Genomic DNA, 19,988 nt, shown 5'->3' on the forward strand with positions numbered 1-19,988 from the left:
AGTTCGAGACCATCTGGGGCCACATAGGGAGCTCTCATCTCTACAAAAAGTAAAAATTAGCCTAGCATGGTGGTATGCACCTGTAGTGCCAGCTACTCCAGAGGCTGAAGTGGGAGGATCACTTCAGCCTGGGAGGTCAAGGCTACAGTAAGCCATGATCATACTACTATCAGCCAGCCTAGGGTAACAGAGCAAGACACTGTCTCAAAACAAACAAAAAAACACTGCAAAGTGAGGGTGACTCACAATTTTTTAATTTTATTTTTATTATTTTTTAAGCTCATAACTCCTTATTTTTAAATTATTATTTCTTAAACTCATATACTCTAGACAAAACTGTCCCTTTGGAGGATCATCCCATTTCTGTAGGACACAGCAGAGAATAATTTTATCGTCTTATTTCTTCACACAAGGTTGAAAACATACATGGCTGAGAGGCTTGGATTTTAATTCAACATTTTTGATTACATCATCTATTGTGGAATTCAGATCTTTAAGAAAACCTTTATATTCAATAGCATGTCTGTGAATAAAAGAATGTGTGGTGAGGTTTGGGCTTCTGGTTAAATTTTTTTAAAAAAAGAATGTATTGCAGCTGGGTGCAGTGGCTCACGCCTGTAATACCAGCACTTTGGGAGGCCAAGGCGGGCAGATCATCTGAGGTCAGGAGTTTGAGACCAGCCTGGCCAACATGGTGAAACCCCGTGTCACGCGCGTCTGTGTGAAGAGAGTCCACCAACAGGCTTTGTGTGAGCAACAGAGCTGTTTATTTCACTTGGGTGCAGGCGGGCTGAGTCCGAAAAAAGAGTCAGCAAAGAGTGGTGGGATTATCATTAGTTCTTATAGGTTTGGGATAGGCGGTGGATTTAGGAGCAATTTTTTGTGGACAGGGGGTGGATCTCACAAAGTACATTCTCAAGGGCGGGGAGAATATTACAAAGTACCTTCTTAAGGGCGGAGGAATATCACAAAGTGCATTAGGAGGGTGTGTTGTCATAAAGTCAATCGATCAGTTAGGGTGGGGCAGGAACAGATCACAATGATGGAATGTCATCTTTTGTGGTTCCTCAGTTGCTTCAGGCCATCTGGATGTATACGTGCAGGTCACAGGGGATATGATGGCTTAGCTTGGGCTCAGAGGCCTGACATCCCATATCTACTAAAATACAAAAATTAGTCAGGGTGGTGGCGCGCGCCTGCAATCCAAACTACTCAGGAGGCTGAGGCAGGAGAACTGCTTGAGCCTGGGAGGTGGAGGTTGCAGTGAGCTGAGATGGCACCACTGCACTCCAGCCTGGGCGACAGAGCAAGACTCCGTCTCAAAAAAAAAATGTATTGCTTAAATCTCAGGATTTTTTGGAATGATCTTGTGAAACCTTGATACCTTGTTGTGGTAGCCACCTGCTGCAAACACAGACTCATCCATTGTAGACACAGATCTTAGTCTATTCAAAATGCTCATTTAGGCCAGGCACAGTGGCTCACACCTACAATCCCAACACTTTGTGAGGCTGAGGCGGGAGGATTGCTTGAGGCCAGGAGTTTGAAACCAGCCTAGGCAACATAGCAAGACCACATTTCTATTTTATAGATTTTTTTTTTTTTTGCTAAAACAAAAAAGTACCAGATTCAAATAGAGACAATTTCAATCCTTCCACAAGGTGACTTAACTTCTTCACTCATAACCACTGATCTGACTTTTATCACTGTGGGTTAGATTTGCCTGTTCTAGGACTTTGCATCAATGGAATCATATAGTACGTACTATTTTTTTTGGCTTTTTTCTCTCAGTATCATGTTTGAGAAATCCATCTTTGTTGTTGCTTATGGCTAAAGTTTATTTCTTTTTATTGTTAAATAGTATTCCATTGTATGGATATACCACAATTTCTTTATTCATTCACCTGCTGAACATTTGGGCTGTTTCTAGTTTGGGGCTATAATGAATAAAGCTGCTACACACATGCTTGCACATGTCTTTTTGTGGGCATATGCACCAGTTGCTATTGAATGAATAGTTAGAACTGGAAACATTGGGTCAGAGTAGGTATATGTTAACTTTAGAAACCTTCTTTTTTTTTTTTGAAACAGGGTCTCATTCCCATTGCCCAGGCTGGAGTGCAGTGGTGCAATCACAGCTCACTGCAGCCCCAACTTTCCAGGCTGAAATGATCTTCCCACCTCAGCCTCCTGAGGAGCTGGGACTACAGGTGTGCACCACCACACCTGGCTAATTTTTGTATTTTTTGGTGGAGACAGGGTTTCATCGTGTTGCCCAGGCTAGTCTCCAACTCCTAGGCTCAAGTGATCTGCCCGCCTCGGCCTCCCAAAGTGCTGGGATTACAGGCGTGAGCCATCACACCCAGACCATTTTTTCATTTTTAAAAGCAAACAATAACTCATCCTGAAATTCCATCAAGAATCAAACTGTAGGTGTCCGGGTGCAGTGGCTCACACCTGTAATCCCAACACTTTGAGAGGCCGAGGCGGGCAGATCACTTGAGGTCAGAAGTTTGAGACCAGCCTGGCCGACATGGCCAAACCCTGACTCTACTAAAAATACAAAAATTAGCTGGGCACTGTGGTGCATGCCTGTAATCCCAGCTACTTGAGAGGCTGAGGCAGGAGAATCACTTGAACCTGGGAGGTGGAGGCTGCAGTGAGCTGAGATCATGCCACTGCACTCCAGCCTGGGTGACAGAGCCAGACTCCATCTCAAAAAAAAAAATAAAAAAATAAAAAACAATCAAACAGTGTTCAATGTTAACATTAAAAATCAACAGACACTCCCCCAATCAAGAAACAGCAATTGAGAAAATTAACAACATAACTCATTTTCTTTTCTTTCTTTTTTTTTTTTTTTGAGACAGAGTCTTGCTCTGTTGCCCAGGCTGGAGTGCAGTGGTGCGATCTTGGCTCACTGCAACCTCCACCTCCTAGGTTCAAGCAATTCTCCTGCCTCAGCCTCCCAAGTAGCTGGGACTACATGTGTGTGCTACCATGCCCTGTAATATTTGTATTTTTAGTAGAGATGTGGTTTCACCATGTTGGTCAGGCTGGTCTTGAACTCCTGACCTCGTGATTTGCCTGCCTCGGCCTCCCAAAGTGCTGGGATTACAGGCGTGAGCCACCATGCCCTGCCCAAAATAACTCATTTTCTATAGGGAAACACATAACATTAAATAATAATATCCATACTTTTATGTTAGAAAAATAAGAGAAAATTATTAAGTTAAAGAAAAGCCAATATTTTATATGTACTTGCAAAACGAAGAAGAATTTATCAGTTGCAACTGATAAACAGATAAACAAATCATGACTAGGATCATAGTCAGACTATTCTGTGGAGTGTGGGACAATGTGGCCATGACAAAGTCTTTCTGGCGGCAAGTGCTTTGAATAAAATCTTAACCACCAAAATAATTATTACCTAATTCAGGAAGTTCATAGAGGAAGCTACCTAATAGTGTTCAAATATGTTTTGACTCTTGTCAATTTTTGAGTAGTTGAATAGGTCAACATGCTTGCGGCTCATTTATGGCATGCCAGTTAGAAAGCTCAGTCCTAACTAATAGAAATAGGGTTTCCAAGACAAAATACGTTATGTGGTCAAATAATTTTGGAGAATTCCGTGCTAAAGTTAAACTGCACATTGGATGCTGCAGGAATTCTCAGAACCCTTAAGATGCCAGTGCCCACTGGGATTTTTTTTTTTTTTTTTTTTTTGGCCTTCAAATGGAAGTGGGCAAGGCACAAAAACATGTAGTTTCACGTAAACACAAATGCACGAAAAACATATATAAATACTCAACCTCACTCATAACTCATATTCACAATAAAATAAGATAGGCCGGGTGTGGTGGCTCACGCCTGTAATCCCAGCACTTTGGGAGGCCGAGGTGGGTGGTGACACCTGAGGTCAGGAGTTCGAGACCAGCCTGACCAACATGGTGAAACCCTGTCTCTACTGAAAATACAAAAATTAGCTGGGCGTGGTGGCGCGCGCCTGTAATCCCAGCTATTTGAGAGGCTGAGGCAGGAGAATCACTTGAACCCGGGAGGTGGAGGTTGCAGTGAGCCGAGATCGCGCCATTGCACTCCAGCCGGGGCAACAGAGTGAGACTCTGTCTCAAAACAACAACAACAACAACAAAAACCAGAAAGAAAACAAGATAGGATTTGTCACGTGGAAGATTGGCAAACTGGAAAAAGCTTTATAACGTCCAGTGCATTTGAGTGGGAACAGGTGCTCTCACAGAATGTAGGAGGCTGTGTAGGTCTATCTCTTTGGAGGGAGTATTGGTTAGGGATGATGCCCACTGGCATGTAACAGAAAGCCAGACTTCATCAAATAGAGATTTGTTAACTTTCAAAAAAAGATATTAAGTCTAGAGACAGGCGTCCCAGGCTACTGCAGCCTCTCTGCAACATCACCAGGGTCTCAGGCCCCTCCACCATGCTTAGTACGAAGCTTTTACTCTCACATTTGCCTCATTGTGACCTCATGGTTACAAGATGACTGCTTTACCCCCAGCCTCGGGTTCACATTCCAGGCAAAAAGAAGGGAGTGGAAAAGAAGAAAATGTGGTGCCTCTATCAGGAAATGAATGCTTTCTTAGGTGCCTCCAGCTGACTTTTATTGACATTTGAGTATGTGGAACTGGCCACCCCTAGATGCAAGGAGAGCTGTGAATTTTTTAGCTCAGCACATTGCCTATTTGAGTGAAATCAGATATTGGTTTACCTGATCTGACCTCAGCTGACTATCTCTTCTCTTACGATTCTACTCCGACTTCTGTTCTTCAACCTCACTGACTTTCACAGGTACTGTTAGCATTTTACCCAGATCCTTTTAAGATCCCCTTTTCCTTCATGTTGTGTGTGCCCCCAACTTTGCTAAGCTTTTTCTCTTAACACTTAGTACTTAGTACCCAACACCTAGTACCTAGTACCTATGGCTCTTTGGATAGGGCGCTACTGGAGCCCACTTTGCCCAGAGGAAGTGCCTGAGAATTTACTTGAAAAAGCTCCCTGGGATGACCCTAGCCAGATGTTGATAGGAGGAGAGTTTGAAAGTCTCAGCAACATTGCCTTAGGTTGGAACAAACACTGAGGTGTAACTTACATGCCAGAGCTCCCCTTCCTACCCGACTCTACTTTACCCCAACCCGCCCCACCCCCGTGGGATCAGGCTGAGACTACCTTCCTCCGGATTTTGCATGAAATCACACGCTTGCTTGGCTTCCTCCTCTTCCCTGCCCTGCTTGCCCTACACCCTTGCTGGTTATTCCCCACCCTACCCCTAAGGGAGCACTAATCAATCACTTATACAGGAATCCTCTCAGAGTCTGCTTCCGGATCGCCTGACCTAAAACACCAGCCAACTTGCAGTTTCTAGAGCATGCTAAGCACGTTCCTATCACAAGGACTGCACGCTGCAGGAATACCTCCCCCCAGACACATGCACGGTTCACATCTGCACTTTGTTTGTGTCTTTGCTCAAATGCCACCTTATCAGTGAGTATTTTCTTTTTTCCTTTTTTTTTTAGACAAGTCTCGATTTGTCACCCAGGCTAGAGTACAGTGACGCTATCTTGGTTCACTGCAACCTCCACCTCCCGGGTTCATGCGATTCTCCTGCCTCAGCCTCCTGAGTAGCTGGGATTACAGGTGCGTGCCACTATGCCCAGCTTATTTGTGTATTTTTAGTAGAGAAAGGGTTTCACCATGTTGCCCAGGCTGGTCTCGAACTCTTGACCTCATGATCCACCCGCCTCGGCCTCCCAAAGTGCTGGGATTACAGGTGTGAGCCACTGCACCCGGCCATCAGTGAGTATTTTCTTAATCACACTGCCTGAAATAGAACCACTCCATCAACTTCTATCCTTTACCCTGCTTAATTTCTCTATGCCATTTAGCACGGCTTGTCTTAACAGTATTTAATACACAGTATTTTGTTTATTGTCATTCTCTTCTACCATAATATAAGCTCAGAGGCCAGGAACTTCGTCTTGTTTTATTCTCCTCTGTATCACCTGCACTGGGATTGACTAATGCCTGCCAGAAGAAAGGCCTTGACCAGGTGTGGCGGCTCACCCAGAACTTTGGGAGGCCGAGGTAGGTGGATCACCTGAGGTCAGGAGTTTGAGACCAGCCTGACCAATATAGAGAGACCCCGTCTCTACTAAAAATACAAAATTAGCCGGGCATGGTGGCGCATGTCTGTAATCCCAGCTACTCAGGAGGCTGAGGCAGGAGAATCGCTTGAACCCGGGAGGCAGAGGTTGCAGTGAGCTGAGGTCATGCAACTGCACTCCAGCCTGGGCTTGAAACTCGATCAAAAAAAGAAGAAGAAGAAGAAAAAAGGCCTCAAGTATATTTGCTGGTTGAATAAATGATTGAATATCTAAAGATCTATGCAGACTTAGGTAGTAGACAGTGGGTTTTAGCTTTGAAGAGGGAAAACAGCTTTGTAGATTCCAGCATTTATTGATACACCAAAGCTGAGCCAGGAGCCCGAAGGAGCTCATAGTCTCAAGGAGGACCCAGACCCCATTCCGCAGTGGCCTGTGCACTAGGCTATACAGACACAAAGGAAGAAACAATCACTTCTGCATGGGAGAATCCAGGAAGGCTTCATGGAAGAGGCCACATTTGACATTAAAAAGGATCAGTTTCTCCAGAGGAGAAGGTGGGGTTGCAGTCCTGTTAGGAATAGCTTGTAAGAAGGCATAAAGTCCATGACATGCCTGGTGTGGACAAATTAAAGAGTGCCTGAGGAGAGCCACAGGATACTGAAGGACAGAAAGCAAGAGAGTCACCAGAGGACAGCCAAGGACCTTGAATGCTGAGGTTTGTCCAGAAGGCAGTGGAGAGCCAAGTGCGGGGCTGAAGGTGGGAGAGGGGCAAAGGCGAGTAGGGTCAGAGCTGGGCTTTAGCAAGTTACTCCTGGTGGTGACATGGACGAGGTTGAGAGGGGAAAACCAGGGGCTGGGAGGTCGGTTGGGGTCTGCCTTGATGTCACCCATCTAATTTCAGCTCCAGGTGCAGAGTTGAGATGTTGGCACCAGAGGGCGCTCTGACCCAGAGCACGGCCCTCCTGCCATTCCCGGACTGCTCCTGCTGGGCACTCGCCTAGCGCTCTCGGAGACAGTTCCACCTCCAGTCGGGGCACGACCTGTGTGCTCAGCACACAGGCCTTGGGAAATCTTGTACATTACGTCTTGTTATTTGACTTTGTCTTTCCATGTAATGGCTGAGACTGTGAGGTGCTGCTGGAGGTGCAGTGGGGGAACAAATAGGCAAGATCCCTGCTGTCCTAGAGCATGTGGTCTAAGCCAGCGGTTCTCAAAGTGTGTTCCCCGGGTCAGGAGGCCTGGCATCTCCTGTGAATGTGTAGACTCAGATTCTCGGGACCCACTGCAGACCTGCTGAATCAGACACTGGGGCCCGTGGCCAGCGATCTCTGTTCTAACAAGCCCCTCTGGTGATTCTGATGGTGTCAAGGGTGAGAGTTGCTGGTCTAAGAAAACACTGCACACTATAGCAAGTGCCTTCAAAGGACGATCCAGCAAGCTGCCGAAAGGCACTGACTCAAGGGAGCCAAGGGCCAAGCACAGAAGCCTTCCTGGAGGCAGTGTCTAGGAGTCAACCAGATAAAAAAGGGAGAGAAAGTCATTCTAAAAAGACAGAACAGGCTGGGTGCAGTGGCTCACACCTGTAATCCCAGCACTTTGGAAGGCCAAGGTGGGAGGATTGCTTGAACCCAGAAGTTTGAGACCAGACTGGGCAACATGGCAAGACCCTGACTCCTAAAAAAAAAAAAATTTTTTTTTTAAATTAGCCTGGCAGGGTGGCTGGTGTCTGTGGTCCCAGCTACTCTGGAGGCTAAGTTGGGAGGATTGCTTGAGCTCAGGAAGTTGAGGCTGCAGTGAATCATATTCTCACCCCTGCACTCCAACCTGGGCTAACAGAGTGAGATCCTGTCTCAATCAGTCAATCAATCAGTTCAAAAAGAGAGAACTGTGCCAAGACCCAGAAGTAGGAGAGCTTAGTCTCTTATTGAACTCCACCTTGAAGGGACCTGACACAGGGGCTCAGCCTTTGTCCTACAAAGTTCGCTCTTGTGACTTCTAAGTATGGTCTCATGTTTTCTTCTCTTTAAATTTTTTTATTGTTTTTAGTTGACGTTAAATACTCTCCTATCCAAGAGGTTTCATGTTTTAAAAGACGTTGTTATCCTGGGCAATCTAGTGAGAGCCCGTCTTTATAAAAAACAAAAATTAAAAAAAAATTACCTGGGCGTGGTTGCTTGCACCTGTACTGCAGATACTCAGGTGAGGTAGGAGGATTGCTTGGGCTCAGGAGGTCGAGGCTGCAGCCTGGGCAACAAAGCGAGACTCCATCCCTATTTGAAAAAAAGACATCGTCTTCCAAACAAGCTGCCTTAAATAATTAATCATTCATTTATTTCCTACTATTATGAATCTATCTATCTATCTATCTGTCTATCTATCTATCTATGTATCTATCTATCTATCTATCTATCTAGCTCCTATCAGAGTTTTTGATTAGCATGAGATGTTCAGACTCCCTATTCTGCATTAATCATTATAGCAACTACTATTTGCGGAGGGCTGACTCTGGGCCAGCCTCCGTGCCAAGTGCTTTACATGTGCTAGCTCATTCAATCGCCACTAGAAACCTCTGAGTGGGGTCTTATCACCCCCATTTTACTTAGGAGAAAACTGACACCCAAAAGAGGCTAAGTCACTTGCTCAAAGGCACGTGACTGACTGTGGTCTAACCCTGGCCCGTCTTCCTGTAGAGTGGACTTGATTCAAACGCTTCTCTGTTCCTTGGGAGTGATGGAGTTCCAGCCCAAAAGAAAGATACCTGGTCCATCAGCACATAGAGTTTCATCCTGAGCAAATGCTTACGCATTCTTGTTATGCATTTAGAAGTCCTAATATAGCTCATGGTACCCATTCTATCTTGAGAGTTCCCTAGGGTTCTGGGTTCCAGGTCAGAATCACTAAGCTAGTCCAGCCTTTTATCTCTCCTCCTGCCATACTCAACATACAGATAAGAATGTGGAAGCCCAAGGAGGGGCAGTGAAGTCGAGGCAGCCTTCCAGGAACCCCCTCAAAGGATCCCCTCATGTCATAAAACTAGAAAAGACCTTCCTCAGCCAGGCACGGTGGCTCACGCCTGTAATTCCAGCACTTTGGGAGACCAAGACGAGAGGATTGCTTGAGCTCAGGAGTTCAAGACCAGCCTGAGCAACATAGTGAGACCCCGTTTCTACAAAAGATTTTTTCTTTTCTTTTCTTTTTTTAAAAAATTTCCAACATTTATTTTAAGCTCAGGGATACAGGTGCAGCATGTGCAGGTTTGCTACATAGGTAAACGTGTGCCATGTTGGTTTCCTGCACAGATCATCCCGTCACTCAGGTATTAAGTCCAGCATCCGTTAGCTTTTCTTCCTGTTGCTCTCCCTTCTCCCACCTCCCACCCTCCGACAGGTCCTAGTGTGTGTTGTTGCCCCCCCACCATGTGTCCATGTGTTAACATAATGCAGTTCCCACTTGTAAGTGAGAACATGCAGTATTTGGTTTGCTGTTTCTGCATTAGTTTGCTGAGGATAATGGCTTTGAGCTCCATCCATGTCCCTGCAAAGGACATGATCTCTCTCTCTTTTTTTTTTTTTTGTTTGAGATGCAGTCTCACTTTGTCTCCCCGGCTGGAGTGCAGTGGTGCGACCTCAGCTCACTGCAAACTTTGCCTCCCGGATTCAAGTGATTCTCCTGCCTCAGCCTCCCGAGTACCTGGGATTACAGGTGCCCACCACTACACCCAGCTAATTGTTTGTATTTTTAGTAGTGACGGGGTTTCACCATATTGGCTAGGCTGGTCTTGAACTCCTGATCTCGTGATTCACCCACCTCGGCCTCCCAAAGTGCTGGGAGTAAGTACAGGCATGAGCCACCATGCCCAGCTGATCTCATTCTTTTTTATGGCTGCATAGTATTCCATGGTTCTACAAAATATTTTTTAAAAATTAGCTGGGTATGGTGGCACACACCTGTAGTTCTAGCTGCTTGGGAGGCTGGGACAGGAGGATAGCTTGAACCCAGGAGGTAGAGGCTGCTATGAGCCATGATTGCACCGGTACACTCCAGCCTAGGTGACAGAGCAAGACCCTGTCACAAAAAAAAAAAAAAAAAAGAAAAAGAAAAAAGAAAAAAAAAGAAAAGAAAAAGGAAAATAAAGAAAAGAGCTCCTTGGTCCTTGCGTCATTTTCCCTGTCTCCTCCCTTTGCCCTCCCTCCTTACCTCAGTCCCTGGCTTCCTTCCTTCTCAAGCTTCTAGTGAGCCCCTGCTCTGTGCCAGGCCCCTGGTGCTGGGGACACAGGGACAAACAAGTACTTCTTGCCATTCTTTCCATTTCTTTTGGGCTGTAGCACGGTGCCGCACATGCTATATTATTATGTTATCTCCACCACAAATGCTGTTTCCACCAGATGTCATCAGTGGCAACATGATCTACAGTCTCACCCACTGGCATTGCAGGATGTATTCTATACAGCATAGCCCGCACCCACCTCCCCACCCCTCCAACCCTACCTACCTCTGCCCTCCTTCCTAAAAAGGGCAGATGCCATTTCCATTAGCCCTGTAGGGGGCACTCTCTGCCTTCTCCCTTTCTAAAAAAGGACCAGCTGGTAGACAGACTTCGTGTATCTGCCTTTTCTCTTTCATGCTTTCCTGCCATTGGTGACTCATTGCTAATCAATTTTCTCTCTTCCTTGTGCCAGTTTTATAGCCAGGCTTCGCCATCTGCCTGGTGGGCGAGTTATGTTAGTCTGTGTTTGTGTTAATAAATTAGCTCGGGTAACATTATCTGTGCTGGCTGCTAGGAATACAGACAACAGTTAGCCCTGGTGTCTGCCCTAGGGAAGCTCACAGTATGGGGTGGGAAGGGGAGGCTGCTATTCCCGCACTCTGCAAAAGGGCTGCTGGATAGTGTCGCTTTATTGTTAAGGGTGGGCCTGCACTGCATTTAGGGCATGTTTACTATGCTGCAGCGAGCCCTGGGCAACACAAGGGCCCCTTTGGCTCTCTTAGCTCTGAAAGGAAGCCAGGAGTCTTGGTGGGAAACCTCTAATAGCCAGGGGAGGGAAACGTGGTCCGGGAGAAAACCCTGTTTGTTAGCAGTCTGGGAGTCATCTGTCCTTCCAGGCCGACTTTTAGTAACCATAACATCAGTTAAAATAATTTTTTTTTTTGACACGAAGACTTGCTCTACCGCCCAGGCTGGAGTGCAATAGTGGGAGCTCGATCTACTGCAACTTCTGCCTCCTGGGTTCAAGCAATTCTGCCTCAGCCTCCCGAGTAGCTGGGATTACAGGTGCGTGCAACCATGTCCAGCTAATTTTTGTATTTTTAGTACAGATGGAGTTTCACCATGTTGGCCAGACTGGTCTCAAACTCCTGACCTCAAGTGATCCGTCTGCCTTGACCTTAAAATAATTTTTAATAAAGATGATTTTTAACATTGTTACAAAAGTAGTAATGTGCTCAATGAAAAAATTTCAGTGATAGAGAAATAAAATGAATTTCAATCTTTGCCTTCAGTCTATCTCACTGTTAACACTTCAGTATGTTAATTTCCAGGTATACATAATAGATATTATAATCATATAGATACATATGTGTATGTGTTTTTATATACAAATGTATGTGGAAAGAACTAGAGAGATTATTTTCTTTCTTTTTTATTTTTTTATTTTTTGAGACGGAGTTTCACTCTTGTTGCCCAGGCTGGAGTCCAATGATGTGATCTCAGCTCACTGCAACCTCTGTCTCCCGGGTTCAAGCCATTCTCATGCCTCAGCCTCCCGAGTAGCTGGGATTACAGGCACGTGCCACCATGCACAGCTAATTTTTGTATTTTTAATAGAGACGGGATTTTGCCATGTTGGCCAGGCTAGTCTTAGAACTCCTGACCTCAGGTAATCCACCCACCTCGGCCTCCCAAAGTGCTGGGATTACAGGCATGAGCCATTGTGCCTGGCCAAGAGATCATTTTCAAAATATAAATAAAAATATAATAAAATATTAGGCCGGTCGTGGTGGCTCACACCTGTAATCCCAGCACTTTGGGAGGCTGAGGAGGGTGGATCACCCGAGGTCAGGAGTTTGAGACCAGCCTAGCCAACATGGTGAAACCCCGTCAAATCCTGTCTCTACTAAAAATACAAAATATTAGCTGGGTGTGATGGCACGCGCCTGTAATCCCAGCTACTTGGGAGCCTGAGGCATGAGAATCGCTTGATGAGATGGAGGTTGCAGTGAGCTGAGATCGCGCCCCTACACTCCACCCTGAAGGTTAGAGCAAGTCTCTGTCTCAAAAAAAAAAGTATATATATATATAATATTAAACATATAAAAATACCTGTTATAACATGTTATCTATATAATAATATATCTTATAGATATATAATATACCTGTTATTCAAATTGCTTTGTCTTCCAAACGGAGAACTAAGATGTGCCCGTCTTTCCATGTTGGCAGGTGTAGATGGATCTTCCTCATTCTTTTTATCAGCTGTATAGTATGGACATACCATGAAGTACCCAATTCTCTGGCGATACACATGCAATTCCTGTCTTTTGTTATTATAAACAATGCTGCAAAGAACCCCTATATATTTCTCTTTGCTCACTTTTGCCATTATTTCAATAAAATAAATTCTCAAAGGTGGAATGGATTTGGTCAAAGGGCACATAAATATAAAGTTCTGATGAAATAGATGAATTTCTTTCCAAAAATAATGTTGCAATTTGCATTTGCCCCAGGAGTGATGAGAGACCAACTGACACTCTCCCCAGCACTGGGTGCCTTTTAATTTTTGCAGTCTGATACATGAAATATATTATCCCATTGTTGTTTTCATTTGGATTTCTGTGGAGTCAAACATCTCTTCCTGAGTTGATTGGCCATTTGAATGTCATCTTCTATAAAGTGTATTTTCCCATGTCGTTTGTCTATTTTTCTTTTCTTTTCTTTTTTTGAGACAGAGTCTCACTCTATTGCCCAGGCTGGAGTGCAGTGGTGTGATCTTGGCTCACTGCAACTTCCTCCTTCCAGGGTCAAGTGATTCCCCTGCCTCAGCCTCCCAAGTAGCTTGGACTACAGGCGCCCACCACCATGCCTGGCTAATTTTTGTATTTTTGGTAGAGACAGGGTTTTACCATGTTGCCTAGGCTGGTCTTGAACTACTGACCTCAACTGAACCACCTGCCTAGGCCTCTGTAAGTGTTGGGATTACAGGTATGAGCCACCACGCCTGGTTATATTTTTCTTACTCATGGTTTTCTTCCTTCCTTTGTACTTTTTAAATCTTTTAAAATAATTAATCAATTTTTTTTTTTTTTTTGAGGCAGAGTCTCACCCTGTTGCCCAGGCTAGAGTACAATGGCGTGATCTCGGCTCACTGCAACCTCCACCCCCCAGGTTCAAGTGATTCTCCTGCCTCACCCTTCCAAGTAGCTGGGGTCACAGGTGTGTGCCACCACACCGGGCTAATTTTTTGTGTCTTCAGTAGAGATGGGGTTTCACCATGTTGGCCAGGCTGGTCTCGAACTCCTGACCTTGTGATCTGCCCGCCTTGGCCTCCCAAAGTGCTGGGATTACAAGTGTCAGCAACTGCACCTGGCCTGTACTTTTTTTTTCTTTTTAAGTTGATTTGTAGGAGGTCTTTGCATATCAGGTTATTAGCTCTCATCTGCCATGTGGAAAGCAAATCAGTATTTTTTATAGTTTAGTGTTTGTCATTTGCCTTGCATATGTTTTTTCCCCCTTCAGAAGTTTAAAAATATTTATGTAGTAAGATCTGTCCATCTTTTCCTTGATAACTTCTGGGATTTGTGTCATATTTTAGAAAGATTTTCTCCACTCCGTGATTAGGAAAACATTCTCTGATATTTTCTTCTAGCATGTTTATGGTTTTGTTTTTTACCAATGCATACTTAATCCATCTGGAATTTATTTCAGTGCATGCAGTAAGTTAGAGATTCAGTTTGCTTTTTTTCCAGATGGCTCATCAACCTGTAGTTTCCCCTTACATATGTGAAATGCCACCCTTATCATACACCAGATTTTCTTATGTGTTTTGGTCTATTTGTGAATTCAATTCCACTCTACTTTTTGTCTTCAGTGTCTGAGCTAACACGCTTTAATTATCGTAACTTTGAACATGCTCATAATCTTTTCCAAACCTTTCTCACTATAATAGCAACAAATCTCCTGAGAAGCTGCACACCCTTTCTTTGGCTCTGTTAATGTCTCTACAATGAGGTCAAACCGTCTCCTCAAGGTGACTGTAAATCTTTCTGCCCACTTTCCTTTGTTTATTCCACACTGCGCACCTGCTCTGTGTCTTGGCTGTGTGGGATCTGGAGAGACAGAGGGAACAACACAGATGCAGACCCAGCTTTACATGCTGACTTCAGTGATTAACCCTCAAGGCCACTGCAATTTTCATGATGACAAGTTCAGGGACACTGAACTTGCTCCCAGGGACTCTCCTGGAAACCATGCCCAGATCTCATTGCTTTCGGATGCCCTCGAGCCATGGCTCAGCCAAGGCCAGTGGTAACAGAGCCAAAAGAAGTTAAATTTTAAATAAACCTGACTTCCTCTCCAACATTGTTAGAGAAACCCTGATCCAGTTCATTCTGTTCCCATTAGATAAGAAAAAGCCAAAAAAGATGCAGTCATTGGGAACTGTGGTATGCTGTGAGCTTTTGGAAATAGATTCTTTCTTTCTTTCCTTCTTTCTTTCTTTCTTCCTTTCTTTCTTTCTTTCTTTCTTTCTTTCTTTCTTTCTTTCTTTCTTTCTTTCTTTCTTTCTTTCTCACCTTTGTTTTTTTCTGGAAGGGAAAAAAATGGAAGAAAGACTCGTGAGAAGGCTATCTTGTCTGGAAATGGTCTTTGAAGCTCAGCAGTGAGAAGACAGCATAGTATGGGTCTGGTCCTGTGACCTTGAGCACGTCATTGAACGTCTCTGGACCCCATTTCACAAACATTCAGGCCCAACAAATAGGTGTTGTGCCAGAAGCTTTATTTATGTACAGTCTTATTGGATCCTCAGAACATTCTTATGAGGTAGAATCATTACTCCCTGGTTTACGCACAAGAATACCAAGATTCAAAAGGGAAATAGACAGTATGCCTGAGGCCACTTATTTGGAAGGAGCAGAGCCAGCACAGGGTGCTTCTCCCTGTTACTGGGCAGAGTAGCGGGGGTGGGGTGGGGCAGGGTTTGTCACCCCTGCCAGGAATCAGGACCCACGATGAAGCTACAGCCATTAAGACAGTACGGTATCCACATAGGGACAGACACATTGACCCCTGACAAGGAGTAGAGAGACCAGAATCAGATCCACATATATGTGGTATATATATATGTGGCAGGAGTGGCCTATCATAGTGAAGAAAGGGAGGATGGGCCAATAAACAGAGCTGAAAAAATTACTTCACAACATAAACAAAGGTCCACACTAGATGGTTTAAGGACTTAAATTTCAAAAATAAAACTTTAAAACTATTAGTAGAAAATATAGGTGGAGTGCCTGTGGTCCCAGCTACTCGGGAGGCTGAGGTGGGAGGATGACCTGAGCCCAGGGAGGTTGAGGCTACAGTGAGCCATGATCATACCACTGCACTCTAGTCTAGGGGACAGAGCAAGCCCCTTAAAAAAACAAAACAAAACAAAACAAAACTTCTACAATTCAGTAAGAAAGAAAAATGGACACAAAAGGTATGAGCAGGAGTTTTTTGTTTTTGTTTTTTGTTTTGAGACAGAGTTTTGCTCTTGTTGCCCAGGCTGGAGTGCAATGGCACAATCTCAGCTCATCACAACCTCCACCTCCTGGGTTCAAGTGATTCTCCTGCCTCAGCCTCCCAAGTAGCTGGGATTACAGGCACGCGCCACCACGCCTGGCTAAGTTTTTGTATTTTTAGTAGAGACGGGGTTTCTTCATGTTGGTCAGGCTGATCTCGAGCTCACGACCTCAGGTGATCCACCCCCCTCAGCCTCCCAAAGTGCTGGGATTACAGGCGTGAGCCACCATGCCTGGCCGAGCAGGCATTTAAGAGAAGAAACACATATAGCCAGTAAGTTTAAAGAGATGTCAAACGTTGTTAGTGATCAGGAAAATGCAAACCAAGGCTCAGTGAAACACCATTTTACATCCATTCAATTTGCAACAGTTTAAAGTCTGATAATATGGAGTGTTGGAAGGATGTAGAGCTCCAGGATCTCTTGCACATTGCTGGTGGGAATTTAAATTGGTGACACCATTATGGAAAAGTCTGGCATAATCTTCTAAAACCAAACATTCTTATAGCTTATGACCCAGCAGTTTTACCCTAGCTGCGCTGTCCATTCAGTAAAACTGGAAACCATCTGGGATCAGTTGCATTTGCTCATAATTATTAATTCCCTCTTCACCTTGCTAGGCCTCTTTGTTGGAAAAAGACCCTTTCCTAGCAGAGCTGCAGCTGACTTTTGGCCTCACAGAATGAGAACTAGAAATAAATGTTTGCTACAATAAGCCATTAAAGTATTGGGGTTGTTTTTTTCCTGTAGGAAAGGATGAAAACACAAGCTATGCTAAATGGGATAGGACAGTGATGAATAGACCTTGATACGCTCATGTATGGTACACAATAGACAGCAATCAAGATGAATGAACTGCACGGACATGCCTCAGATATGAATTAATCTTGCCAATCTAATAGTAACCGAGAAAAGTAGATCTCAAAAGATTATAGGCTGGGCACAGTGGCTCACGCCTGTAATCCCAGCACTTTGGGAGGCTGAGGTGGGCAGATCACAAGGTCAGGAGTTTGAGACCAGCCTGGACAACGTAGTGAAACCCCGTAGTCTCTACTAAAAATACAAAAAATTAGCTGAGCGTGGTGGTGTGCACCTGTAATCCCAGCTACTCGGGAGGCTGAGGCAGGAGAATCGCTTGAACCCGAGAGGCAGAGGTTGCAGTGAGCTGAGATTGTGCCACTGCACTCCAGCCTGGGTGACAGAGCAAGACTCCGTATCTGGGGGGGAAAAAAAGATTATATTATTTCGCGAAGTTAAAAATGACTAACATTAAAAGTACTCTTTTGAGCCTTTGAGCAACAGCAACACAAGATGGTAGCCAATTTATGAAAATAGAATATGCAGCTATGAAAATAGAATATGGACCTAAATACTCCACAGCACCTCCCTTTGTAAGATTTGTAACAAAAATTAATAAGAATGGAGTTAGTAGTTCTAATGGAGTGGTGGACCAAGAACCTTATTAGTGCTAGCAAAATGGCAGAATCCATGTAACATCAAAGTTGTCCTGCAAGAGCTTCAGCGCCTAAAGATGTCTAGTGAAAACATGAAACTCCCTCAAGCCGCCTGAAGGACAGCATTACAGCAATTATCCAAAAGGAAAACGACAGGCCCTCTTCCTTCCCCCTGGAGTTTGCTTTAAAAGACTTCATTTTCCACAGTAGTAAATTTTCTAGATACATCTCGTAGACCTGAAAGTACAGGAAAAGAAGCTCATTCAAAGGAAATTTATCTTAAGATACCGTAAAAGATACTAATTTTTGTCCATTTGAAACATATAAGTTGTGCTATAACCAAAAATGTACTCTTAAGGAATACATATTATTGCAAGAAATTATAACAAGGAAAATGAGAATGGTGAGCGGACAGGACCCAGGCTGATGGGGACCTGGTGCCAGGGAAGGAAGGCTGACTCATCCATGAAGCACCATAGGCACCGTGCCTAGGGCCCACAATACTTTTAGGGGTCCATGAAAATGTGTTTTTTGTTTTGTTTTGTTTTGCTTTTTGAGACAGAGTCTCACTCTGTCGCCCAGGCTGGAGTGCAGTTGTGCTATCTTAGCTCACTGCAACCTCTGCCTCCTGGTTCAAGCGATTCTCGTGCCTCAGCCTCCCGAGTAGCTGGAACTACAGACACGCGCCACCATGCCCGACTAATTTTTAATTTTTGCATTTTTTGTAAAGACGGGGCCTTGCTATGTTGCCCAGGCTGGTCTCGAACTCCTGAGCTCATTATCCACCTGCCTCAGCCTCCCAAAGTGCTGGGATTACAGAAGTGAGCCATCACACCCTGCCATTATTATTATCTTTTTAATCAGAAGAAACTAATGAACTTTTTGGTTCAAAGAAAATGTTTTACTATATAACATCATATTCTTTATTACCAATGCAATCATAAAATATATGTATACATATATATTTTTGTACACGTGTGGTATACATATATATTTTTGTGCACGTGTATATGTGTGTTTAGGAAGAGGCCCACAAAAGCAAAATGTCCAGGATCTATGCTGCAGGGGATGCATGTATGGTTATTTGTACCTAAAAAGTCAAGGTACTAGCTTTGGTTTGGGGTGAGATGTTACATTATTATTATTTGTTTGTTTTGGAGAAGTGGTCTTGCTCTAAGCCCCAGGCTGGAGAGCAGTGGCACAATCATGGCTCACGCAGCCTTAACCTCTCAGGCTCAAGCTATCCTCCCACCTCGGCCTCCCAGGTATCTAGGACTACAGGCCTGTGACACTCTGCCCAGCTAATTTTTTCTGTTTTTTGTAGAGGGGAGGATCTCTCTATGTTGCCTGGGCTGGTCTCAAAATCCTCAAGCAATCCTCCTACCTTGGTGTCCCAAAGTGCTGGAATTATGGGCATGAGCCACTACCAGGGCTGGCCTCTTTTTTTCTTTTCTTTTTTCTCTTTTTTTTCAGAGACAAAGTGTTTTTAGAGACAGGGTCTCACTTTGTCACCCAGGCTGGAGCGCATTGGCACAATCACAGCTCACTTCAGCCTCGAACTTCTGGGTTCAAACAATCCTTCCATCTCAGCCTCACAAGTAGCTAGGAATATAGGCTCATGCCAACACATCCAACTAATTTGTTATTATTTTTTGTAGAGATAGGGTCTCCCTATGTTGCCCAGGCTGGTCTTGAACTCCTGGGCTCAAGCCATCCTCCTGCCTCAGCCTCCTAAAGTGTTAGGCTTACAGGCATAAGCCACCGTGCTGGCCCTGGACCTGTTATGAATGTGCCATTGCCCGGGCGTTGTGGCCCATGCCTGTAATCCCAGCACTTTGGGAGGCCGAGGCAGGCAGATCACTTGAGGTCAGGAGCTCGAGAACAGCCTGGCCAATGTAGTGAAACCCCATCTCTACTAAAAACACACAAAAAAATTAGCTGGACGTGGTGACGCGCACCTGTAATCCCAGCTACTCGGGAGGCTGAGGCAGGAGAATCACTTGAACCCAGGAGGCGGAGATTGCAGTGAGCTGAGATCGCACCACTGCACTCCAGCCTGGGTGACATAGTAAAATACTCTGTCTCAAAAAAAAAAAAAAAAAAAGAATGTGCCATAAACCAAGGATTATAATCATCTAATTTCATGGGCCTGGGATCCCCCTGAAAAACAATTAGCAAAGATATTAAATGTTGAATTTGGAAATACTTCCAAATAAAATCTTTTCAAAAGTTTTATTTAGAGATCTGAGCTTCCTTCTGTGCACATCAATTTTTAGATTTTGTGTTTGAAACAGCTACACAAAATTCCTGAGCAAAATTTTAAAATGAAATTGAAATTTTAATGAAAGACTCTAACAGTACTTGCTTTTCTGGCATGAATGAATGAAATTGCTTGAAATGATGTAAGTGGACTTTGAACTCGATTGAACTTTGTTGTGTCAAGTATTTCGAAATACTCACGATTTCAGAGAACCAAGCTCTGGAGCCAGAGTGAGTAGGGAAGAGACACAGCAGTTGTTGGCCGAGCACTGTGGAGAGTCTGTGGGCCAGCACCAGCACTGAGCAACTGTCAGTGGCCACAGAAGCATGTGGCCTGTGTGCAGCAGCCAGCTCGGGCAGGTGGCATC

At 44.5% G+C, this 19,988-nt stretch overlaps 1 long non-coding RNA gene and 1 pseudogene across 1 annotated transcript; both read left to right on the plus strand.

Annotated features, from left to right (window-relative positions):
- Window positions 1–4,539: 4,539 nt before the first annotated feature.
- On the plus strand, window positions 4,540–12,765 carry LOC129060414 (uncharacterized). The gene is made up of 4 exons (XR_008527116.1): window positions 4,540–4,824; window positions 5,334–5,517; window positions 11,297–11,409; window positions 12,577–12,765. It is a non-coding gene; the product is annotated as an uncharacterized LOC129060414 (long non-coding RNA).
- Window positions 12,766–14,637: 1,872 nt separating this feature from the next.
- LOC129058000 (ubiquitin-conjugating enzyme E2 variant 1-like) lies at window positions 14,638–17,571 on the plus strand (annotated as a pseudogene).
- The last annotated feature ends 2,417 nt before the right edge of the window (window positions 17,572–19,988 follow it).

Source organism: Pongo abelii, chromosome 1 (genome assembly GCF_028885655.2).
Source record: "Pongo abelii isolate AG06213 chromosome 1, NHGRI_mPonAbe1-v2.0_pri, whole genome shotgun sequence".
Taxonomy (NCBI): Eukaryota; Metazoa; Chordata; class Mammalia; order Primates; family Hominidae; genus Pongo; species Pongo abelii.